This window comes from Agelaius phoeniceus, chromosome 28, assembly GCF_051311805.1.
Source record: "Agelaius phoeniceus isolate bAgePho1 chromosome 28, bAgePho1.hap1, whole genome shotgun sequence".
NCBI lineage: Eukaryota > Metazoa > Chordata > Aves > Passeriformes > Icteridae > Agelaius > Agelaius phoeniceus.
Genome location: NC_135292.1, coordinates 675,514 through 701,109, shown reverse-complemented (window position 1 = coordinate 701,109; position 25,596 = coordinate 675,514).

The window sequence follows — 25,596 nt, the reverse complement described above, 5'->3', positions numbered from 1 at the left end:
GCTCCCCACTTTCTGCCATAGTTAGTGGCTGCAAACGGAGGCCATTTCCCATGGGAAAAAGAAGTCCTTTCCCCACGGTCTGCAAATGAAATGCAAGGTGGCCTTTGGGGCTCTAAGGACTTGCAGGGTACTTCTTACTGGCAGCTTTAGATTTGGAGAAATCCAGCAAAGATTGCAAATTTCTTGCTGGGCACCACCCTATTGGCCAGGGCGAGAGGCCAGAAATGGAGGCCATTTTCCATGGGGAAAATGAAGTCATTGGCCCAGGCTCTGGGTATCAGATGAAAGGCGGCATCTGGGGCTCTAAGGACTTGCAGGGTCCTAGTTGCTGGCAGCTTTATGTTTGGAAGAATCCAGCACAGTTTGCAAATTTCTCGTTAGGCACTGCCCTGCCTGCCAGGCCAAATGGCCAGAAATGAAGGCCATTTTCCATGGGAAAAATGTCCTTAACCCAGGGTCTCAGTAATATGTTCAAGGTGGCCTTTCAGGCTCTAAGGACATTCAGGGTCCTAGTTGCCGCACACTTTAGGTTTGGAAGAATCCAGCAAAGATTGTATCACTCTAGCTTGGCTCCCCACTTTCTGCCATGGTGAGTGGCTGCAAACACAGGCCATTTCCCATGGGAAAAAGAAGTCCTTTCCCCACGGTCTGCAAATCAAATGCAAGGTGGCCTTTGGGGCTCTAAGGACTTGCAGGGTACTTCTTACTGGCAGCTTTCGATTTGGAGAAATCCAGCAAAGATTGCAAATTTCTTGCTGGGCACCACCCTATTGGCCAGGGCGAGAGGCCAGAAATGGAGGCCATTTTCCATGGGGAAAATGAAGTCATTGGCCCAGGCTCTGGGTATCAGATGAAAGGTGGCCTTTGGGGCTCTAAGGACTTGCAGGGTCTTAGTTGCTGCCAGCTTTAGGTTTGGAGAAATCCAGCAGAATTTTCAAATTTCCTGCTTGGCACCCTACTTTCTGCCAGGGCAAGTTGCAGCACAGGGATACTATTTCTATGGGAAAAAGAAGTAATTTCCCCATCATGTGGGTATCAGCAGAGAGGTGAAATTTGGGGCTCTAAGGAGCTGCAGGCTCCTCGTTGCCAGCAGGTTTAGTTTTGGAGAAAATCAGCCAAGTTTGCAAATTTCAGACAGGGAATGAAGCAGATGGCCGGGGCGAGTGGCCCCAAACTGACCCCATTGTCCATGGGGAAATGAAGTCATGTCCCCAGGGTCTGGGTAGAAGATGAAAGGTGGCATCTGGGGCTCTAAGGACTTGCAGGGTCCTAGTTGCTGCCAGCATTGGGTTTGGAGAAATCCAGCAAAGATTGCATCACTCTAGCTTGGCTCCCCACTTTCTGCCCTAGTTAGTGGCTGCAAACACAGGCCATTTCCCATGGGAAAAAGAAGTCCTTTCCCCACGGTCTGCAAATGAAATGCAAGGTGGCCTTTGGGGCTCTAAGGACTTGCAGGGTACTTCTTACTGGCATGTTTCGATTTGGAGAAATCCAGCAAAGATTGCAAATTTCTTGCTGGGCACCACCCTATTGGCCAGGGCGAGAGGCCAGAAATGGAGGCCATTTTCCTTGGGGAAAATGAAGTCATTGGCCCAGGCTCTGGGTATCAGATGAAAGGTGGCCTTTGGGGCTCTAAGGACTTGCAGGGTCCTAGTTGCTGGCAGCTTTATGTTTGGAAGAATCCAGCACAGTTTGCAAATTTCTCGTTAGGCACTGCCCTGCCTGCCAGGCCAAATGGCCAGAAATGAAGGCCATTTTCCATGGGAAAAATGTCCTTAACCCAGGGTCTCAGTAATGTGTTCAAGGTGGCCTTTCAGGCTCTAAGGACTTTCAGGGTCCTGGTTGCTGCCAGCATTGGGTTTGGAGAAATCCAGCAAAGATTGCATCACTCTAGCTTGGCTCCCCACTTTCTGCCATAGTTAGTGGCTGCAAACACAGGCCATTTCCCATGGGAAAAAGAAGTCCTTTCCCCACGGTCTGCAAATGAAATGCAAGGTGGCCTTTGGGGCTCTAAGGACTTGCAGGGTACTTCTTACTGGCAGCTTTAGATTTGGAGAAATCCAGCAAAGATTGCAAATTTCTTGCTGGGCACCACCCTATTGGCCAGGGCGAGAGGCCAGAAATGGAGGCCATTTTCCATGGGGAAAATGAAGTCATTGGCCCAGGGTCTGGGTATCAGATGAAAGGTGGCCTCTGGGGCTCTAAGGACTTGCAGGGTCTTAGTTGCTGCCAGCTTTAGGTTTGGAGAAATCCATCAGAATTTTCAAATTTCCTGCTTGGCAACCTACTTTCTGCCAGGGCAAGTTGCAGCACAGGGATACTATTTCTATGGGAAAAAGAAGTAATTTCCCCATCATGTGGGTATCAGCAGAGAGGTGAAATTTGGGGCTCTAAGGAGCTGCAGGCTCCTCGTTGCCAGCAGGTTTAGTTTTGGAGAAAATCAGCCAAGTTTGCAAATTTCAGACAGGGAATGAAGCAGATGGCCGGGGCGAGTGGCCCCAAACTGACCCCATTTTCCATGGGGAAAAGAAGTCATGTCCCCAGGGTCTGGGTATAAGATGAAAGGTGGCATCTGGGGCTCTAAGGACTTGCAGGGTCCTAGTTGCTGCCAGCATTGGGTTTGGAGAAATCCAGCAAAGATTGCATCACTCTAGCTTGGCTCCCCACTTTCTGCCATGGTGAGTGGCTGCAAACACAGGCCATTTCCCATGGGAAAAAGAAGTCCTTTCCCCACGGTCTGCAAATGAAATGCAAGGTGGCCTTTGGGGCTCTAAGGACTTGCAGGGTACTTCTTACTGGCAGCTTTAGATTTGGAGAAATCCAGCAAAGATTGCAAATTTCTTGGGCACCACCCTATTGGCCAGGGCGAGAGGCCAGAAATGGAGGCCATTTTCCATGGGGAAAATGAAGTCATTGGCCCAGGGTCTGGGTATCAGATGAAAGGCGGCATCTGGGGCTCTAAGGACTTGCAGGGTCCTAGTTGCTGGCAGCTTTATGTTTGGAAGAATCCAGCACAGTTTGCAAATTTCTCGTTAGGCACTGCCCTGCCTGCCAGGCCAAATGGCCAGAAATGAAGGCCATTTTCCATGGGAAAAATGTCCTTAACCCAGGGTCTCAGTAATATGTTCAAGGTGGCCTTTCAGGCTCTAAGGACATTCAGGGTCCTAGTTGCCGCACACTTTAGGTTTGGAAGAATCCAGCAAAGATTGTATCACTCTAGCTTGGCTCCCCACTTTCTGCCATGGTGAGTGGCTGCAAACACAGGCCATTTCCCATGGGAAAAAGAAGTCCTTTCCCCACGGTCTGCAAATCAAATGCAAGGTGGCCTTTGGGGCTCTAAGGACTTGCAGGGTACTTCTTACTGGCAGGTTTCGATTTGGAGAAATCCAGCAAAGATTGCAAATTTCTTGCCGGGCACCACCCTATTGGCCAGGGCGAGAGGCCAGAAATGGAGGCCATTTTCCATGGGGAAAATGAAGTCATTGGCCCAGGCTCTGGGTATCAGATGAAAGGTGGCCTTTGGGGCTCTAAGGACTTGCAGGGTCTTAGTTGCTGCCAGCTTTAGGTTTGGAGAAATCCAGCAGAATTTTCAAATTTCCTGCTTGGCACCCTACTTTCTGCCAGGGCAAGTTGCAGCACAGGGATACTATTTCTATGGGAAAAAGAAGTAATTTCCCCATCATGTGGGTATCAGCAGAGAGGTGAAATTTGGGGCTCTAAGGAGCTGCAGGCTCCTCGTTGCCAGCAGGTTTAGTTTTGGAGAAAATCAGCCAAGTTTGCAAATTTCAGACAGGGAATGAAGCAGATGGCCGGGGCGAGTGGCCCCAAACTGACCCCATTGTCCATGGGGAAATGAAGTCATGTCCCCAGGGTCTGGGTAGAAGATGAAAGGTGGCATCAGGGGCTCTAAGGACTTGCAGGGTCCTAGTTGCTGCCAGCATTGGGTTTGGAGAAATCCAGCAAAGATTGCATCACTCTAGCTTGGCTCCCCACTTTCTGCCCTAGTTAGTGGCTGCAAACGGAGGCCATTTCCCATGGGAAAAAGAAGTCCTTTCCCCACGGTCTGCAAATGAAATGCAAGGTGGCCTTTGGGGCTCTAAGGACTTGCAGGGTACTTCTTACTGGCATGTTTCGATTTGGAGAAATCCAGCAAAGATTGCAAATTTCTTGCTGGGCACCACCCTATTGGCCAGGGCGAGAGGCCAGAAATGGAGGCCATTTTCCTTGGGGAAAATGAAGTCATTGGCCCAGGCTCTGGGTATCAGATGAAAGGTGGCCTTTGGGGCTCTAAGGACTTGCAGGGTCCTAGTTGCTGGCAGCTTTATGTTTGGAAGAATCCAGCACAGTTTGCAAATTTCTCGTTAGGCACTGCCCTGCCTGCCAGGCCAAATGGCCAGAAATGAAGGCCATTTTCCATGGGAAAAATGTCCTTAACCCAGGGTCTCAGTAATGTGTTCAAGGTGGCCTTTCAGGCTCTAAGGACTTTCAGGGTCCTGGTTGCTGCCAACTTTAGGTTTGGAAGAATCCAGCAAAGATTGTATCACTCTAGCTTGGCTCCCCACTTTCTGCCATGGTGAGTGGCTGCAAACACAGGCCATTTCCCACAGGAAAAAGAAGTCCTTTCCCCACGGTCTGCAAATCAAATGCAAGGTGGCCTTTGGGGCTCTAAGGACTTGCAGGGTACTTCTTACTGGCAGCTTTCGATTTGGAGAAATCCAGCAAAGATTGCAAATTTCTTGCTGGGCACCACCCTATTGGCCAGGGCGAGAGGCCAGAAATGGAGGCCATTTTCCATGGGGAAAATGAAGTCATTGGCCCAGGCTCTGGGTATCAGATGAAAGGTGGCCTTTGTGGCTCTAAGGACTTGCAGGGTCCTAGTTGCTGGCAGCTTTATGTTTGGAAGAATCCAGCACAGTTTGCAAATTTCTCGTTAGGCACTGCCCTGCCTGCCAGGCCAAATGGCCAGAAATGAAGGCCATTTTCCATGGGAAAAATGTCCTTAACCCAGGGTCTCAGTAATGTGTTCAAGGTGGCCTTTCAGGCTCTAAGGACTTTCAGGGTCCTGGTTGCTGCCAACTTTAGGTTTGGAAGAATCCAGCAAAGATTGTATCACTCTAGCTTGGCTCCCCACTTTCTGCCATGGTGAGTGGCTGCAAACAATGGCCATTTCCCATGGGAAAAAGAAGTCCTTTCCCCACGGTGTTCAAATGAAATGAAAAGTGGCCTTTGGGGCTCTAAGGACTTGCAGGGTACTTCTTACTGGCAGCTTTAGATTTGGAGAAATCCAGCAATGATTGCAAATTTCTTGCTGGGCACCACCCTATTGGCCAGGGCGAGAGGCCAGAAATGGAGGCCATTTTCCATGGGGAAAATGAAGTCATTGGCCCAGGGTCTGGGTATCAGATGAAAGGTGGCCTCTGGGGCTCTAAGGACTTGCAGGGTCTTAGTTGCTGCCAGCTTTAGGTTTGGAGAAATCCATCAGAATTTTCAAATTTCCTGCTTGGCAACCTACTTTCTGCCAGGGCAAGTTGCAGCACAGGGATACTATTTCTATGGGAAAAAGAAGTAATTTCCCCATCATGTGGGTATCAGCAGAGAGGTGAAATTTGGGGCTCTAAGGAGCTGCAGGCTCCTCGTTGCCAGCAGGTTTAGTTTTGGAGAAAATCAGCCAAGTTTGCAAATTTCAGACAGGGAATGAAGCAGATGGCCGGGGCGAGTGGCCCCAAACTGACCCCATTTTCCATGGGGAAAAGAAGTCATGTCCCCAGGGTCTGGGTATAAGATGAAAGGTGGCATCTGGGGCTCTAAGGACTTGCAGGGTCCTAGTTGCTGCCAGCATTGGGTTTGGAGAAATCCAGCAAAGATTGCATCACTCTAGCTTGGCTCCCCACTTTCTGCCATAGTTAGTGGCTGCAAACGGAGGCCATTTCCCATGGGAAAAAGAAGTCCTTTCCCCACGGTCTGCAAATGAAATGCAAGGTGGCCTTTGGGGCTCTAAGGACTTGCAGGGTACTTCTTACTGGCAGCTTTAGATTTGGAGAAATCCAGCAAAGATTGCAAATTTCTTGCTGGGCACCACCCTATTGGCCAGGGCGAGAGGCCAGAAATGGAGGCCATTTTCCATGGGGAAAATGAAGTCATTGGCCCAGGCTCTGGGTATCAGATGAAAGGCGGCATCTGGGGCTCTAAGGACTTGCAGGGTCCTAGTTGCTGGCAGCTTTATGTTTGGAAGAATCCAGCACAGTTTGCAAATTTCTCGTTAGGCACTGCCCTGCCTGCCAGGCCAAATGGCCAGAAATGAAGGCCATTTTCCATGGGAAAAATGTCCTTAACCCAGGGTCTCAGTAATATGTTCAAGGTGGCCTTTCAGGCTCTAAGGACATTCAGGGTCCTAGTTGCCGCACACTTTAGGTTTGGAAGAATCCAGCAAAGATTGTATCACTCTAGCTTGGCTCCCCACTTTCTGCCATGGTGAGTGGCTGCAAACACAGGCCATTTCCCATGGGAAAAAGAAGTCCTTTCCCCACGGTCTGCAAATCAAATGCAAGGTGGCCTTTGGGGCTCTAAGGACTTGCAGGGTACTTCTTACTGGCAGCTTTCGATTTGGAGAAATCCAGCAAAGATTGCAAATTTCTTGCTGGGCACCACCCTATTGGCCAGGGCGAGAGGCCAGAAATGGAGGCCATTTTCCATGGGGAAAATGAAGTCATTGGCCCAGGGTCTGGGTATCAGATGAAAGGTGGCCTTTGGGGCTCTAAGGACTTGCAGGGTCTTAGTTGCTGCCAGCTTTAGGTTTGGAGAAATCCAGCAGAATTTTCAAATTTCCTGCTTGGCACCCTACTTTCTGCCAGGGCAAGTTGCAGCACAGGGATACTATTTCTATGGGAAAAAGAAGTAATTTCCCCATCATGTGGGTATCAGCAGAGAGGTGAAATTTGGGGCTCTAAGGAGCTGCAGGCTCCTCGTTGCCAGCAGGTTTAGTTTTGGAGAAAATCAGCCAAGTTTGCAAATTTCAGACAGGGAATGAAGCAGATGGCCGGGGCGAGTGGCCCCAAACTGACCCCATTGTCCATGGGGAAATGAAGTCATGTCCCCAGGGTCTGGGTAGAAGATGAAAGGTGGCATCTGGGGCTCTAAGGACTTGCAGGGTCCTAGTTGCTGCCAGCATTGGGTTTGGAGAAATCCAGCAAAGATTGCATCACTCTAGCTTGGCTCCCCACTTTCTGCCCTAGTTAGTGGCTGCAAACACAGGCCATTTCCCATGGGAAAAAGAAGTCCTTTCCCCACGGTCTGCAAATGAAATGCAAGGTGGCCTTTGGGGCTCTAAGGACTTGCAGGGTACTTCTTACTGGCATGTTTCGATTTGGAGAAATCCAGCAAAGATTGCAAATTTCTTGCTGGGCACCACCCTATTGGCCAGGGCGAGAGGCCAGAAATGGAGGCCATTTTCCTTGGGGAAAATGAAGTCATTGGCCCAGGCTCTGGGTATCAGATGAAAGGTGGCCTTTGGGGCTCTAAGGACTTGCAGGGTCCTAGTTGCTGGCAGCTTTATGTTTGGAAGAATCCAGCACAGTTTGCAAATTTCTCGTTAGGCACTGCCCTGCCTGCCAGGCCAAATGGCCAGAAATGAAGGCCATTTTCCATGGGAAAAATGTCCTTAACCCAGGGTCTCAGTAATGTGTTCAAGGTGGCCTTTCAGGCTCTAAGGACTTTCAGGGTCCTGGTTGCTGCCAGCATTGGGTTTGGAGAAATCCAGCAAAGATTGCATCACTCTAGCTTGGCTCCCCACTTTCTGCCATAGTTAGTGGCTGCAAACGGAGGCCATTTCCCATGGGAAAAAGAAGTCCTTTCCCCACGGTCTGCAAATGAAATGCAAGGTGGCCTTTGGGGCTCTAAGGACTTGCAGGGTACTTCTTACTGGCAGCTTTAGATTTGGAGAAATCCAGCAAAGATTGCAAATTTCTTGCTGGGCACCACCCTATTGGCCAGGGCGAGAGGCCAGAAATGGAGGCCATTTTCCATGGGGAAAATGAAGTCATTGGCCCAGGGTCTGGGTATCAGATGAAAGGTGGCCTCTGGGGCTCTAAGGACTTGCAGGGTCTTAGTTGCTGCCAGCTTTAGGTTTGGAGAAATCCATCAGAATTTTCAAATTTCCTGCTTGGCAACCTACTTTCTGCCAGGGCAAGTTGCAGCACAGGGATACTATTTCTATGGGAAAAAGAAGTAATTTCCCCATCATGTGGGTATCAGCAGAGAGGTGAAATTTGGGGCTCTAAGGAGCTGCAGGCTCCTCGTTGCCAGCAGGTTTAGTTTTGGAGAAAATCAGCCAAGTTTGCAAATTTCAGACAGGGAATGAAGCAGATGGCCGGGGCGAGTGGCCCCAAACTGACCCCATTTTCCATGGGGAAAAGAAGTCATGTCCCCAGGGTCTGGGTATAAGATGAAAGGTGGCATCTGGGGCTCTAAGGACTTGCAGGGTCCTAGTTGCTGCCAGCATTGGGTTTGGAGAAATCCAGCAAAGATTGCATCACTCTAGCTTGGCTCCCCACTTTCTGCCATAGTTAGTGGCTGCAAACGGAGGCCATTTCCCATGGGAAAAAGAAGTCCTTTCCCCACGGTCTGCAAATGAAATGCAAGGTGGCCTTTGGGGCTCTAAGGACTTGCAGGGTACTTCTTACTGGCAGCTTTAGATTTGGAGAAATCCAGCAAAGATTGCAAATTTCTTGCTGGGCACCACCCTATTGGCCAGGGCGAGAGGCCAGAAATGGAGGCCATTTTCCATGGGGAAAATGAAGTCATTGGCCCAGGCTCTGGGTATCAGATGAAAGGCGGCATCTGGGGCTCTAAGGACTTGCAGGGTCCTAGTTGCTGGCAGCTTTATGTTTGGAAGAATCCAGCACAGTTTGCAAATTTCTCGTTAGGCACTGCACTGCCTGCCAGGCCAAATGGCCAGAAATGAAGGCCATTTTCCATGGGAAAAATGTCCTTAACCCAGGGTCTCAGTAATATGTTCAAGGTGGCCTTTCAGGCTCTAAGGACATTCAGGGTCCTAGTTGCCGCACACTTTAGGTTTGGAAGAATCCAGCAAAGATTGTATCACTCTAGCTTGGCTCCCCACTTTCTGCCATGGTGAGTGGCTGCAAACACAGGCCATTTCCCATGGGAAAAAGAAGTCCTTTCCCCACGGTCTGCAAATCAAATGCAAGGTGGCCTTTGGGGCTCTAAGGACTTGCAGGGTACTTCTTACTGGCAGCTTTCGATTTGGAGAAATCCAGCAAAGATTGCAAATTTCTTGCTGGGCACCACCCTATTGGCCAGGGCGAGAGGCCAGAAATGGAGGCCATTTTCCATGGGGAAAATGAAGTCATTGGCCCAGGCTCTGGGTATCAGATGAAAGGTGGCCTTTGGGGCTCTAAGGACTTGCAGGGTCTTAGTTGCTGCCAGCTTTAGGTTTGGAGAAATCCAGCAGAATTTTCAAATTTCCTGCTTGGCACCCTACTTTCTGCCAGGGCAAGTTGCAGCACAGGGATACTATTTCTATGGGAAAAAGAAGTAATTTCCCCATCATGTGGGTATCAGCAGAGAGGTGAAATTTGGGGCTCTAAGGAGCTGCAGGCTCCTCGTTGCCAGCAGGTTTAGTTTTGGAGAAAATCAGCCAAGTTTGCAAATTTCAGACAGGGAATGAAGCAGATGGCCGGGGCGAGTGGCCCCAAACTGACCCCATTGTCCATGGGGAAATGAAGTCATGTCCCCAGGGTCTGGGTAGAAGATGAAAGGTGGCATCTGGGGCTCTAAGGACTTGCAGGGTCCTAGTTGCTGCCAGCATTGGGTTTGGAGAAATCCAGCAAAGATTGCATCACTCTAGCTTGGCTCCCCACTTTCTGCCCTAGTTAGTGGCTGCAAACACAGGCCATTTCCCATGGGAAAAAGAAGTCCTTTCCCCACGGTCTGCAAATGAAATGCAAGGTGGCCTTTGGGGCTCTAAGGACTTGCAGGGTACTTCTTACTGGCATGTTTCGATTTGGAGAAATCCAGCAAAGATTGCAAATTTCTTGCTGGGCACCACCCTATTGGCCAGGGCGAGAGGCCAGAAATGGAGGCCATTTTCCTTGGGGAAAATGAAGTCATTGGCCCAGGGTCTGGGTATCAGATGAAAGGTGGCCTTTGGGGCTCTAAGGACTTGCAGGGTCCTAGTTGCTGGCAGCTTTATGTTTGGAAGAATCCAGCACAGTTTGCAAATTTCTCGTTAGGCACTGCCCTGCCTGCCAGGCCAAATGGCCAGAAATGAAGGCCATTTTCCATGGGAAAAATGTCCTTAACCCAGGGTCTCAGTAATGTGTTCAAGGTGGCCTTTCAGGCTCTAAGGACTTTCAGGGTCCTGGTTGCTGCCAGCATTGGGTTTGGAGAAATCCAGCAAAGATTGCATCACTCTAGCTTGGCTCCCCACTTTCTGCCATAGTTAGTGGCTGCAAACGGAGGCCATTTCCCATGGGAAAAAGAAGTCCTTTCCCCACGGTCTGCAAATGAAATGCAAGGTGGCCTTTGGGGCTCTAAGGACTTGCAGGGTACTTCTTACTGGCAGCTTTAGATTTGGAGAAATCCAGCAAAGATTGCAAATTTCTTGCTGGGCACCACCCTATTGGCCAGGGCGAGAGGCCAGAAATGGAGGCCATTTTCCTTGGGGAAAATGAAGTCATTGGCCCAGGCTCTGGGTATCAGATGAAAGGTGGCCTTTGGGGCTCTAAGGACTTGCAGGGTCCTAGTTGCTGGCAGCTTTATGTTTGGAAGAATCCAGCACAGTTTGCAAATTTCTCGTTAGGCACTGCCCTGCCTGCCAGGCCAAATGGCCAGAAATGAAGGCCATTTTCCATGGGAAAAATGTCCTTAACCCAGGGTCTCAGTAATATGTTCAAGGTGGCCTTTCAGGCTCTAAGGACATTCAGGGTCCTAGTTGCCGAACACTTTAGGTTTGGAAGAATCCAGCAAAGATTGTATCACTCTAGCTTGGCTCCCCACTTTCTGCCATGGTGAGTGGCTGCAAACACAGGCCATTTCCCATGGGAAAAAGAAGTCCTTTCCCCACGGTCTGCAAATCAAATGCAAGGTGGCCTTTGGGGCTCTAAGGACTTGCAGCGTACTTCTTATTGGCAGCTTTAGATTTGGAGAAATCCAGCAAAGATTGCAAATTTCTTGCTGGGCACCACCCTATTGGCCAGGGCGAGAGGCCAGAAATGGAGGCCATTTTCCATGGGGAAAATGAAGTCATTGGCCCAGGGTCTGGGTATCAGATGAAAGGTGGCCTTTGGGGCTCTAAGGACTTGCAGGGTCTTAGTTGCTGCCAGCTTTAGGTTTGGAGAAATCCAGCAGAATTTTCAAATTTCCTGCTTGGCACCCTACTTTCTGCCAGGGCAAGTTGCAGCACAGGGATACTATTTCTATGGGAAAAAGAAGTAATTTCCCCATCATGTGGGTATCAGCAGAGAGGTGAAATTTGGGGCTCTAAGGAGCTGCAGGCTCCTCGTTGCCAGCAGGTTTAGTTTTGGAGAAAATCAGCCAAGTTTGCAAATTTCAGACAGGGAATGAAGCAGATGGCCGGGGCGAGTGGCCCCAAACTGACCCCATTTTCCATGGGGAAATGAAGTCATGTCCCCAGGGTCTGGGTAGAAGATGAAAGGTGGCATCTGGGGCTCTAAGGACTTGCAGGGTCCTAGTTGCTGCCAGCATTGGGTTTGGAGAAATCCAGCAAAGATTGTATCACTCTAGCTTGGCTCCCCACTTTCTGCCATAGTTAGTTGCTGCAAACGGAGGCCATTTCCCATGGGAAAAAGAAGTCCTTTCCCCACGGTCTGCAAATGAAATGCAAGGTGGCCTTTGGGGCTCTAAGGACTTGCAGGGTACTTCTTACTGGCAGCTTTAGATTTGGAGAAATCCAGCAAAGATTGCAAATTTCTTGCTGGGCACCACCCTATTGGCCAGGGCGAGAGGCCAGAAATGGAGGCCATTTTCCTTGGGGAAAATGAAGTCATTGGCCCAGGCTCTGGGTATCAGATGAAAGGTGGCATCTGGGGCTCTAAGGACTTGCAGGGTCCTAGTTGCTGGCAGCTTTATGTTTGGAAGAATCCAGCACAGTTTGCAAATTTCTCGTTAGGCACTGCCCTGCCTGCCAGGCCAAATGGCCAGAAATGAAGGGCATTTTCCATGGGAAAAATGTCCTTAACCCAGGGTCTCAGTAATGTGTTCAAGGTGGCCTTTCAGGCTCTAAGGACTTTCAGGGTCCTGGTTGCTGCCAACTTTAGGTTTGGAAGAATCCAGCAAAGATTGTATCACTCTAGCTTGGCTCCCCACTTTCTGCCATGGTGAGTGGCTGCAAACAATGGCCATTTCCCATGGGAAAAAGAAGTCCTTTCCCCACGGTGTTCAAATGAAATGAAAAGTGGCCTTTGGGGCTCTAAGGACTTGCAGGGTACTTCTTACTGGCAGCTTTAAATTTGGAGAAATCCAGCAATGATTGCAAATTTCTTGCTGGGCACCACCCTATTGGCCAGGGCGAGAGGCCAGAAATGGAGGCCATTTTCCATGGGGAAAATGAAGTCATTGGCCCAGGGTCTGGGTATCAGATGAAAGGTGGCCTCTGGGGCTCTAAGGACTTGCAGGGTCTTAGTTGCTGCCAGCTTTAGGTTTTGGAGAAATCCAGCAGAATTTTCAAATTTCCTGCTTGGCACCCTACTTTCTGCCAGGGCAAGTTGCAGCACAGGGATACTATTTCTATGGGAAAAAGAAGTAATTTCCCCATCATGTGGGTATCAGCAGAGAGGTGAAATTTGGGGCTCTAAGGAGCTGCAGGCTTCTCGTTGCCAGCAGGTTTAGTTTTGGAGAAAATCAGCCAAGTTTGCAAATTTCAGACAGGGAATGAAGCAGATGACCGGGGCGAGTGGCCCCAAACTGACCCCATTTTCCATGGGGAAAAGAAGTCATGTCCCCAGGGTCTGGGTGTCAGATGAAAGGTGGCATCTGGGGCTCTAAGGACTTGCAGGGTCCTAGTTGCTGCCAGCATTGGGTTTGGAGAAATCCAGCAAAGATTGCATCACTCTAGCTTGGCTCCCCACTTTCTGCCATGGTGAGTGGCTGCAAACACAGGCCATTTCCCATGGGAAAAAGAAGTCCTTTCCCCACGGTCTGCAAATCAAATGCAAGGTGGCCTTTGGGGCTCTAAGGACTTGCAGCGTACTTCTTATTGGCAGCTTTCGATTTGGAGAAATCCAGCAAAGATTGCAAATTTCTTGCTGGGCACCACCCTATTGGCCAGGGCGAGAGGCCAGAAATGGAGGCCATTTTCCATGGGGAAAATGAAGTCATTGGCCCAGGCTCTGGGTATCAGATGAAAGGCGGCATCTGGGGCTCTAAGGACTTGCAGGGTCCTAGTTGCTGGCAGCTTTATGTTTGGAAGAATCCAGCACAGTTTGCAAATTTCTCGTTAGGCACTGCCCTGCCTGCCAGGCCAAATGGCCAGAAATGAAGGCCATTTTCCATGGGAAAAATGTCCTTAACCCAGGGTCTCAGTAATATGTTCAAGGTGGCCTTTCAGGCTCTAAGGACATTCAGGGTCCTAGTTGCCGCACACTTTAGGTTTGGAAGAATCCAGCAAAGATTGTATCACTCTAGCTTGGCTCCCCACTTTCTGCCATGGTGAGTGGCTGCAAACACAGGCCATTTCCCATGGGAAAAAGAAGTCCTTTCCCCACGGTCTGCAAATCAAATGCAAGGTGGCCTTTGGGGCTCTAAGGACTTGCAGGGTACTTCTTACTGGCAGGTTTCGATTTGGAGAAATCCAGCAAAGATTGCAAATTTCTTGCTGGGCACCACCCTATTGGCCAGGGCGAGAGGCCAGAAATGGAGGCCATTTTCCATGGGGAAAATGAAGTCATTGGCCCAGGCTCTGGGTATCAGATGAAAGGTGGCCTTTGGGGCTCTAAGGACTTGCAGGGTCTTAGTTGCTGCCAGCTTTAGGTTTGGAGAAATCCAGCAGAATTTTCAAATTTCCTGCTTGGCACCCTACTTTCTGCCAGGGCAAGTTGCAGCACAGGGATACTATTTCTATGGGAAAAAGAAGTAATTTCCCCATCATGTGGGTATCAGCAGAGAGGTGAAATTTGGGGCTCTAAGGAGCTGCAGGCTCCTCGTTGCCAGCAGGTTTAGTTTTGGAGAAAATCAGCCAAGTTTGCAAATTTCAGACAGGGAATGAAGCAGATGGCCGGGGCGAGTGGCCCCAAACTGACCCCATTGTCCATGGGGAAATGAAGTCATGTCCCCAGGGTCTGGGTAGAAGATGAAAGGTGGCATCTGGGGCTCTAAGGACTTGCAGGGTCCTAGTTGCTGCCAGCATTGGGTTTGGAGAAATCCAGCAAAGATTGCATCACTCTAGCTTGGCTCCCCACTTTCTGCCCTAGTTAGTGGCTGCAAACGGAGGCCATTTCCCATGGGAAAAAGAAGTCCTTTCCCCACGGTCTGCAAATGAAATGCAAGGTGGCCTTTGGGGCTCTAAGGACTTGCAGGGTACTTCTTACTGGCAGGTTTCGATTTGGAGAAATCCAGCAAAGATTGCAAATTTCTTGCTGGGCACCACCCTATTGGCCAGGGCGAGAGGCCAGAAATGGAGGCCATTTTCCTTGGGGAAAATGAAGTCATTGGCCCAGGCTCTGGGTATCAGATGAAAGGTGGCCTTTGGGGCTCTAAGGACTTGCAGGGTCCTAGTTGCTGGCAGCTTTATGTTTGGAAGAATCCAGCACAGTTTGCAAATTTCTCGTTAGGCACTGCCCTGCCTGCCAGGCCAAATGGCCAGAAATGAAGGCCATTTTCCATGGGAAAAATGTCCTTAACCCAGGGTCTCAGTAATGTGTTCAAGGTGGCCTTTCAGGCTCTAAGGACTTTCAGGGTCCTGGTTGCTGCCAACTTTAGGTTTGGAAGAATCCAGCAAAGATTGTATCACTCTAGCTTGGCTCCCCACTTTCTGCCATGGTGAGTGGCTGCAAACACAGGCCATTTCCCACGGGAAAAAGAAGTCCTTTCCCCACGGTCTGCAAATCAAATGCAAGGTGGCCTTTGGGGCTCTAAGGACTTGCAGGGTACTTCTTACTGGCAGCTTTCGATTTGGAGAAATCCAGCAAAGATTGCAAATTTCTTGCTGGGCACCACCCTATTGGCCAGGGCGAGAGGCCAGAAATGGAGGCCATTTTCCATGGGGAAAATGAAGTCATTGGCCCAGGGTCTGGGTATCAGATGAAAGGTGGCCTTTGTGGCTCTAAGGACTTGCAGGGTCCTAGTTGCTGGCAGCTTTATGTTTGGAAGAATCCAGCACAGTTTGCAAATTTCTCGCTAGGCACAGCCTCCCTGCCAGGCCAAGTGGCGACAAATGAAGGGCATTTTCCATGGGAAAAATGTCCTTAACCCAGGGTCTCAGTAATATGTTCAAGGTGGCCTTTCAGGCTCTAAGGACTTTCAGGCTCCTGGTTGCTGCCAACTTTAGGTTTGGAAGAATCCAGCAAAGATTGTATCACTCTAGCTTGGCTCCCCACTTTCTGCCATGGTGAGTGGCTGCAAACAATGGCCATTTCCCATGGGAAAAAGAAGTCCTTTCCCCACGGTGTTCAAATGAAATGAAAAGTGGCCTTTGGGGCTCTAAGGACTTGCAGGGTACTTCTTACTGGCAGCTTTAGATTTGGAGAAATCCAGCAATGATTGCAAATTTCTTGCTGGGCACCACCCTATTGGCCAGGGCGAGAGGCCAGAAATGGAGGCCATTTTCCATGGGGAAAATGAAGGCATTGGCCCAGGGTCTGGGTATCAGATGAAAGGTGGCCTCTGGGGCTCTAAGGACTTGCAGGGTCTTAGTTGCTGCCAGCTTTAGGTTTGGAGAAATCCATCAGAATTTTCAAATTTCCTGCTTGGCAACCTACTTTCTGCCAGGGCAAGTTGCAGCACAGGGATACTATTTCTATGGGAAAAAGAAGTAATTTCCCCATCATGTGGGTATCAGCAGAGAGGTGAAATTTGGGGCTCTAAGGAGCTGCAGGCTCCTCGTTGCCAGCAGGTTTAGTTTTGGAGAAAATCAGCCAAGTTTGCAAATTTCAGACAGGGAATGAAGCAGATGGCCGGGGCGAGTGGCCCCAAACTGACCCCATTTTCCATGGGGAAAAGAAGTCATGTCCCCAGGGTCTGGGTATAAGATGAAAGGTGGCATCTGGGGCTCTAAGGACTTGCAGGGTCCTAGTTGCTGCCAGCATTGGGTTTGGAGAAATCCAGCAAAGATTGCATCACTCTAGCTTGGCTCCCCACTTTCTGCCATAGTTAGTGGCTGCAAACGGAGGCCATTTCCCATGGGAAAAAGAAGTCCTTTCCCCACGGTCTGCAAATGAAATGCAAGGTGGCCTTTGGGGCTCTAAGGACTTGCAGGGTACTTCTTACTGGCAGCTTTAGATTTGGAGAAATCCAGCAAAGATTGCAAATTTCTTGCTGGGCACCACCCTATTGGCCAGGGCGAGAGGCCAGAAATGGAGGCCATTTTCCTTGGGGAAAATGAAGTCATTGGCCCAGGCTCTGGGTATCAGATGAAAGGTGGCCTTTGGGGCTCTAAGGACTTGCAGGGTCCTAGTTGCTGGCAGCTTTATGTTTGGAAGAATCCAGCACAGTTTGCAAATTTCTCGTTAGGCACTGCCCTGCCTGCCAGGCCAAATGGCCAGAAATGAAGGGCATTTTCCATGGGAAAAATGTCCTTAACCCAGGGTCTCAGTAATATGTTCAAGGTGGCCTTTCAGGCTCTAAGGACATTCAGGGTCCTAGTTGCCGAACACTTTAGGTTTGGAAGAATCCAGCAAAGATTGTATCACTCTAGCTTGGCTCCCCACTTTCTGCCATGGTGAGTGGCTGCAAACACAGGCCATTTCCCATGGGAAAAAGAAGTCCTTTCCCCACGGTCTGCAAATCAAATGCAAGGTGGCCTTTGGGGCTCTAAGGACTTGCAGCGTACTTCTTATTGGCAGCTTTAGATTTGGAGAAATCCAGCAAAGATTGCAAATTTCTTGCTGGGCACCACCCTATTGGCCAGGGCGAGAGGCCAGAAATGGAGGCCATTTTCCATGGGGAAAATGAAGTCATTGGCCCAGGCTCTGGGTATCAGATGAAAGGTGGCCTTTGGGGCTCTAAGGACTTGCAGGGTCTTAGTTGCTGCCAGCTTTAGGTTTGGAGAAATCCAGCAGAATTTTCAAATTTCCTGCTTGGCACCCTACTTTCTGCCAGGGCAAGTTGCAGCACAGGGATACTATTTCTATGGGAAAAAGAAGTAATTTCCCCATCATGTGGGTATCAGCAGAGAGGTGAAATTTGGGGCTCTAAGGAGCTGCAGGCTCCTCGTTGCCAGCAGGTTTAGTTTTGGAGAAAATCAGCCAAGTTTGCAAATTTCAGACAGGGAATGAAGCAGATGGCCGGGGCGACTGGCCCCAAACTGACCCCATTTTCCATGGGGAAATGAAGTCATGTCCCCAGGGTCTGGGTAGAAGATGAAAGGTGGCATCTGGGGCTCTAAGGACTTGCAGGGTCCTAGTTGCTGCCAGCATTGGGTTTGGAGAAATCCAGCAAAGATTGTATCACTCTAGCTTGGCTCCCCACTTTCTGCCATAGTTAGTTGCTGCAAACGGAGGCCATTTCCCATGGGAAAAAGAAGTCCTTTCCCCACGGTCTGCAAATGAAATGCAAGGTGGCCTTTGGGGCTCTAAGGACTTGCAGGGTACTTCTTACTGGCAGGTTTCGATTTGGAGAAATCCAGCAAAGATTGCAAATTTCTTGCTGGGCACCACCCTATTGGCCAGGGCGAGAGGCCAGAAATGGAGGCCATTTTCCTTGGGGAAAATGAAGTCATTGGCCCAGGCTCTGGGTATCAGATGAAAGGTGGCATCTGGGGCTCTAAGGACTTGCAGGGTCCTAGTTGCTGGCAGCTTTATGTTTGGAAGAATCCAGCACAGTTTGCAAATTTCTCGTTAGGCACTGCCCTGCCTGCCAGGCCAAATGGCCAGAAATGAAGGGCATTTTCCATGGGAAAAATGTCCTTAACCCAGGGTCTCAGTAATGTGTTCAAGGTGGCCTTTCAGGCTCTAAGGACTTTCAGGGTCCTGGTTGCTGCCAACTTTAGGTTTGGAAGAATCCAGCAATGATTGTATCACTCTAGCTTGGCTCCCCACTTTCTGCCATGGTGAGTGGCTGCAAACAATGGCCATTTCCCATGGGAAAAAGAAGTCCTTTCCCCACGGTGTTCAAATGAAATGAAAAGTGGCCTTTGGGGCTCTAAGGACTTGCAGGGTACTTCCTACTGGCAGCTTTAAATTTGGAGAAATCCAGCAATGATTGCAAATTTCTTGCTGGGCACCACCCTATTGGCCAGGGCGAGAGGCCAGAAATGGAGGCCATTTTCCATGGGGAAAATGAAGTCATTGGCCCAGGGTCTGGGTATCAGATGAAAGGTGGCCTCTGGGGCTCTAAGGACTTGCAGGGTCTTAGTTGCTGCCAGCTTTAGGTTTGGAGAAATCCAGCAGAATTTTCAAATTTCCTGCTTGGCACCCTACTTTCTGCCAGGGCAAGTTGCAGCACAGGGATACTATTTCTATGGGAAAAAGAAGTAATTTCCCCATCATGTGGGTATCAGCAGAGAGGTGAAATTTGGGGCTCTAAGGAGCTGCAGGCTTCTCGTTGCCAGCAGGTTTAGTTTTGGAGAAAATCAGCCAAGTTTGCAAATTTCAGACAGGGAATGAAGCAGATGACCGGGGCGAGTGGCCCCAAACTGACCCCATTTTCCATGGGGAAAAGAAGTCATGTCCCCAGGGTCTGGGTGTCAGATGAAAGGTGGCATCTGGGGCTCTAAGGACTTGCAGGGTCCTAGTTGCTGCCAGCATTGGGTTTGGAGAAATCCAGCAAAGATTGCATCACTCTAGCTTGGCTCCCCACTTTCTGCCATGGTGAGTGGCTGCAAACACAGGCCATTTCCCATGGGAAAAAGAAGTCCTTTCCCCACGGTCTGCAAATGAAATGCAAGGTGGCCTTTGGGGCTCTAAGGACATGCAGGGTACTTCTTACTGGCAGCTTTAGATTTGGAGAAATCCAGCAAAGATTGCAAATTTCTTGCTGGGCACCACCCTATTGGCCAGGGCGAGAGGCCAGAAATGGAGGCCATTTTCCATGGGGAAAATGAAGTCATTGGCCCAGGGTCTGGGTATCAGATGAAAGGCGGCATCTGGGGCTCTAAGGACTTGCAGGGTCCTAGTTGCTGGCAGCTTTATGTTTGGAAGAATCCAGCACAGTTTGCAAATTTCTCGTTAGGCACTGCCCTGCCTGCCAGGCCAAATGGCCAGAAATGAAGGGCATTTTCCATGGGAAAAATGTCCTTAACCCAGGGTCTCAGTAATATGTTCAAGGTGGCCTTTCAGGCTCTAAGGACATTCAGGGTCCTAGTTGCCGCACACTTTAGGTTTGGAAGAATCCAGCAAAGATTGTATCACTCTAGCTTGGCTCCCCACTTTCTGCCATGGTGAGTGGCTGCAAACACAGGCCATTTCCCATGGGAAAAAGAAGTCCTTTCCCCACGGTCTGCAAATCAAATGCAAGGTGGCCTTTGGGGCTCTAAGGACTTGCAGCGTACTTCTTATTGGCAGCTTTAGATTTGGAGAAATCCAGCAAAGATTGCAAATTTCTTGCTGGGCACCACCCTATTGGCCAGGGCGAGAGGCCAGAAATGGAGGCCATTTTCCATGGGGAAAATGAAGTCATTGGCCCAGGGTCTGGGTATCAGATGAAAGGCGGCATCTGGGGCTCTAAGGACTTGCAGGGTCCTAGTTGCTGGCAGCTTTATGTTTGGAAGAATCCAGCACAGTTTGCAAATTTCTCGTTAGGCACTGCCCTGCCTGCCAGGCCAAATGGCCAGAAATGAAGGCCATTTTCCATGGGAAAAATGTCCTTAACCCAGGGTCTCAGTAATATGTTCAAGGTGGCCTTTCAGGCTCTAAGGACATTCAGGGTCCTAGTTGCCGCACACTTAAGGTTTGGAAGAATCCAGCAAAGATTGTATCACTCTAGCTTGGCTCCCCACTTTCTGCCATGGTGAGTGGCTGCAAACACAGGCCATTTCCCATGGGAAAAAGAAGTCCTTTCCCCACGGTCTGCAAATGAAATGCAAGGTGGCCTTTGGGGCTCTAAGGACTTGCAGCGTACTTCTTATTGGCAGCTTTAGATTTGGAGAAATCCAGCAAAGATTGCAAATTTCTTGCTGGGCACCACCCTATTGGCCAGGGCGAGAGGCCAGAAATGGAGGCCATTTTCCATGGGGAAAATGAAGTCATTGGCCCAGGGTCTGGGTATCAGATGAAAGGTGGCCTTTGGGGCTCTAAGGACTTGCAGGGTCTTAGTTGCTGCCAGCTTTAGGTTTGGAGAAATCCAGCAGAATTTTCAAATTTCCTGCTTGGCACCCTACTTTCTGCCAGGGCAAGTTGCAGCACAGGGATACTATTTCTATGGGAAAAAGAAGTAATTTCCCCATCATGTGGGTATCAGCAGAGAGGTGAAATTTGGGGCTCTAAGGAGCTGCAGGCTCCTCGTTGCCAGCAGGTTTAGTTTTGGAGAAAATCAGCCAAGTTTGCAAATTTCAGACAGGGAATGAAGCAGATGGCCGGGGCGAGTGGCCCCAAACTGACCCCATTTTCCATGGGGAAATGAAGTCATGTCCCCAGGGTCTGGGTATAAGATGAAAGGTGGCATCTGGGGCTCTAAGGACTTGCAGGGTCCTAGTTGCTGCCAGCATTGGGTTTGGAGAAATCCAGCAAAGATTGCATCACTCTAGCTTGGCTCCCCACTTTCTGCCATAGTTAGTGGCTGCAAACACAGGCCATTTCCCATGGGAAAAAGAAGTCCTTTCCCCACGGTCTGCAAATCAAATGCAAGGTGGCCTTTGGGGCTCTAAGGACTTGCAGGGTACTTCTTACTGGCAGCTTTAGATTTGGAGCAATCCAGCAAAGATTGCAAATTTCTTGCTGGGCACCACCCTATTGGCCAGGGCGAGAGGCCAGAAATGGAGGCCATTTTCCATGGGGAAAATGAAGTCATTGGCCCAGGGTCTGGGTATCAGATGAAAGGCGGCATCTGGGGCTCTAAGGACTTGCAGGGTCCAAGTTGCTGCCAGCATTAGGTTTGGAGAAATCCAGAAAAGATTGCATCACTCTAGCTTGGCTCCCCACTTTCTGACATGGTGAGTGGCCGCAAACACAGGCCATTTCCCATGGGAAAAAGAAGTCCTTTCCCCACGGTCTGCAAATCAAATGCAAGGTGGCCTTTGGGGCTCTAAGGACTTGCAGGGTACTTCTTATTGGCAGCTTTAGATTTGGAGAAATCCAGCAAAGATTGCAAATTTCTTGCTGGGCACCACCCTATTGGCCAGGGCGAGAGGCCAGAAATGGAGGCCATTTTCCATGGGGAAAATGAAGTCATTGGCCCAGGGTCTGGGTATCAGATGAAAGGTGGCATCTGGGGCTCTAAGGACTTGCAGGGTCTTAGTTGCTGCCAGCTTTAGGTTTGGAGAAATCCAGCAGAATTTTCAAATTTCCTGCTTGGCACCCTACTTTCTGCCAGGGCAAGTTGCAGCACAGGGATACTATTTCTATGGGAAAAAGAAGTAATTTCCCCATCATGTGGGTATCAGCAGAGAGGTGAAATTTGGGGCTCTAAGGAGCTGCAGGCTCCTCGTTGCCAGCAGGTTTAGTTTTGGAGAAAATCAGCCAAGTTTGCAAATTTCAGACAGGGAATGAAGCAGATGGCCGGGGCGAGTGGCCCCAAACTGACCCCATTTTCCATGGGGAAATGAAGTCATGTCCCCAGGGTCTGGGTAGAAGATGAAAGGTGGCATCTGGGGCTCTAAGGACTTGCAGGGTCCTAGTTGCTGCCAGCATTGGGTTTGGAGAAATCCAGCAAAGATTGCATCACTCTAGCTTGGCTCCCCACTTTCTGCCCTAGTTAGTGGCTGGAAACGGAGGCCATTTCCCATGGGAAAAAGAAGTCCTTTCCCCACGGTCTGCAAATGAAATGCAAGGTGGCCTTTGGGGCTCTAAGGACTTGCAGGGTACTTCTTACTGGCAGGTTTCGATTTGGAGAAATCCAGCAAAGATTGCAAATTTCTTGCTGGGCACCACCCTATTGGCCAGGGCGAGAGGCCAGAAATGGAGGCCATTTTCCTTGGGGAAAATGAAGTCATTGGCCCAGGCTCTGGGTATCAGATGAAAGGTGGCCTTTGGGGCTCTAAGGACTTGCAGGGTCCTAGTTGCTGGCAGCTTTATGTTTGGAAGAATCCAGCACAGTTTGCAAATTTCTCGTTAGGCACTGCCCTGCCTGCCAGGCCAAATGGCCAGAAATGAAGGGCATTTTCCATGGGAAAAATGTCCTTAACCCAGGGTCTCAGTAATATGTTCAAGGTGGCCTTTCAGGCTCTAAGGACATTCAGGGTCCTAGTTGCCGAACACTTTAGGTTTGGAAGAATCCAGCAAAGATTGTATCACTCTAGCTTGGCTCCCCACTTTCTGCCATGGTGAGTGGCTGCAAACACAGGCCATTTCCCATGGGAAAAAGAAGTCCTTTCCCCACGGTCTGCAAATCAAATGCAAGGTGGCCTTTGGGGCTCTAAGGACTTGCAGCGTACTTCTTATTGGCAGCTTTAAATTTGGAGAAATCCAGCAATGATTGCAAATTTCTTGCTGGGCACCACCCTATTGGCCAGGGCGAGAGGCCAGAAATGGAGGCCATTTTCCATGGGGAAAATGAAGTCATTGGCCCAGGGTCTGGGTATCAGATGAAAGGTGGCCTCTGGGGCTCTAAGGACTTGCAGGGTCTTAGTTGCTGCCAGCTTTAGGTTTGGAGAAATCCAGCAGAATTTTCAAATTTCCTGCTTGGCACCCTACTTTCTGCCAGGGCAAGTTGCAGCACAGGGATACTATTTCTATGGGAAAAAGAAGTAATTTCCCCATCATGTGGGTATCAGCAGAGAGGTGAAATTTGGGGCTCTAAGGAGCTGCAGGCTTCTCGTTGCCAGCAGGTTTAGTTTTGGAGAAAATCAGCCAAGTTTGCAAATTTCAGACAGGGAATGAAGCAGATGGCCGGGGCGAGTGGCCCCAAACTGACCCCATTTTCCATGGGGAAAAGAAGTCATGTCCCCAGGGTCTGGGTATAAGATGAAAGGTGGCATCTGGGGCTCTAAGGACTTGCAGGGTCCTAGTTGCTGCCAGCATTGGGTTTGGAGAAATCCAGCAAAGATTGCATCACTCTAGCTTGGCTCCCCACTTTCTGCCATGGTGAGTGGCTGCAAACACAGGCCATTTCCCATGGGAAAAAGAAGTCCTTTCCCCACGGTCTGCAAATGAAATGCAAGGTGGCCTTTGGGGCTCTAAGGACATGCAGGGTACTTCTTACTGGCAGCTTTAGATTTGGAGAAATCCAGCAAAGATTGCAAATTTCTTGCTGGGCACCACCCTATTGGCCAGGGCGAGAGGCCAGAAATGGAGGCCATTTTCCATGGGGAAAATGAAGTCATTGGCCCAGGCTCTGGGTATCAGATGAAAGGCGGCATCTGGGGCTCTAAGGACTTGCAGGGTCCTAGTTGCTGGCAGCTTTATGTTTGGAAGAATCCAGCACAGTTTGCAAATTTCTCGTTAGGCACTGCCCTGCCTGCCAGGCCAAATGGCCAGAAATGAAGGGCATTTTCCATGGGAAAAATGTCCTTAACCCAGGGTCTCAGTAATATGTTCAAGGTGGCCTTTCAGGCTCTAAGGACATTCAGGGTCCTAGTTGCCGCACACTTTAGGTTTGGAAGAATCCAGCAAAGATTGTATCACTCTAGCTTGGCTCCCCACTTTCTGCCATGGTGAGTGGCTGCAAACACAGGCCATTTCCCATGGGAAAAAGAAGTCCTTTCCCCACGGTCTGCAAATCAAATGCAAGGTGGCCTTTGGGGCTCTAAGGACTTGCAGCGTACTTCTTATTGGCAGCTTTAGATTTGGAGAAATCCAGCAAAGATTGCAAATTTCTTGCTGGGCACCACCCTATTGGCCAGGGCGAGAGGCCAGAAATGGAGGCCATTTTCCATGGGGAAAATGAAGTCATTGGCCCAGGGTCTGGGTATCAGATGAAAGGCGGCATCTGGGGCTCTAAGGACTTGCAGGGTCCTAGTTGCTGGCAGCTTTATGTTTGGAAGAATCCAGCACAGTTTGCAAATTTCTCGTTAGGCACTGCCCTGCCTGCCAGGCCAAATGGCCAGAAATGAAGGCCATTTTCCATGGGAAAAATGTCCTTAACCCAGGGTCTCAGTAATATGTTCAAGGTGGCCTTTCAGGCTCTAAGGACATTCAGGGTCCTAGTTGCCGCACACTTAAGGTTTGGAAGAATCCAGCAAAGATTGTATCACTCTAGCTTGGCTCCCCACTTTCTGCCATGGTGAGTGGCTGCAAACACAGGCCATTTCCCATGGGAAAAAGAAGTCCTTTCCCCACGGTCTGCAAATGAAATGCAAGGTGGCCTTTGGGGCTCTAAGGACTTGCAGCGTACTTCTTATTGGCAGCTTTAGATTTGGAGAAATCCAGCAAAGATTGCAAATTTCTTGCTGGGCACCACCCTATTGGCCAGGGCGAGAGGCCAGAAATGGAGGCCATTTTCCATGGGGAAAATGAAGTCATTGGCCCAGGGTCTGGGTATCAGATGAAAGGTGGCCTTTGGGGCTCTAAGGACTTGCAGGGTCTTAGTTGCTGCCAGCTTTAGGTTTGGAGAAATCCAGCAGAATTTTCAAATTTCCTGCTTGGCACCCTACTTTCTGCCAGGGCAAGTTGCAGCACAGGGATACTATTTCTATGGGAAAAAGAAGTAATTTCCCCATCATGTGGGTATCAGCAGAGAGGTGAAATTTGGGGCTCTAAGGAGCTGCAGGCTCCTCGTTGCCAGCAGGTTTAGTTTTGGAGAAAATCAGCCAAGTTTGCAAATTTCAGACAGGGAATGAAGCAGATGGCCGGGGCGAGTGGCCCCAAACTGACCCCATTTTCCATGGGGAAATGAAGTCATGTCCCCAGGGTCTGGGTATAAGATGAAAGGTGGCATCTGGGGCTCTAAGGACTTGCAGGGTCCTAGTTGCTGCCAGCATTGGGTTTGGAGAAATCCAGCAAAGATTGCATCACTCTAGCTTGGCTCCCCACTTTCTGCCATAGTTAGTGGCTGCAAACACAGGCCATTTCCCATGGGAAAAAGAAGTCCTTTCCCCACGGTCTGCAAATCAAATGCAAGGTGGCCTTTGGGGCTCTAAGGACTTGCAGGGTACTTCTTACTGGCAGCTTTAGATTTGGAGCAATCCAGCAAAGATTGCAAATTTCTTGCTGGGCACCACCCTATTGGCCAGGGCGAGAGGCCAGAAATGGAGGCCATTTTCCATGGGGAAAATGAAGTCATTGGCCCAGGGTCTGGGTATCAGATGAAAGGCGGCATCTGGGGCTCTAAGGACTTGCAGGGTCCAAGTTGCTGCCAGCATTAGGTTTGGAG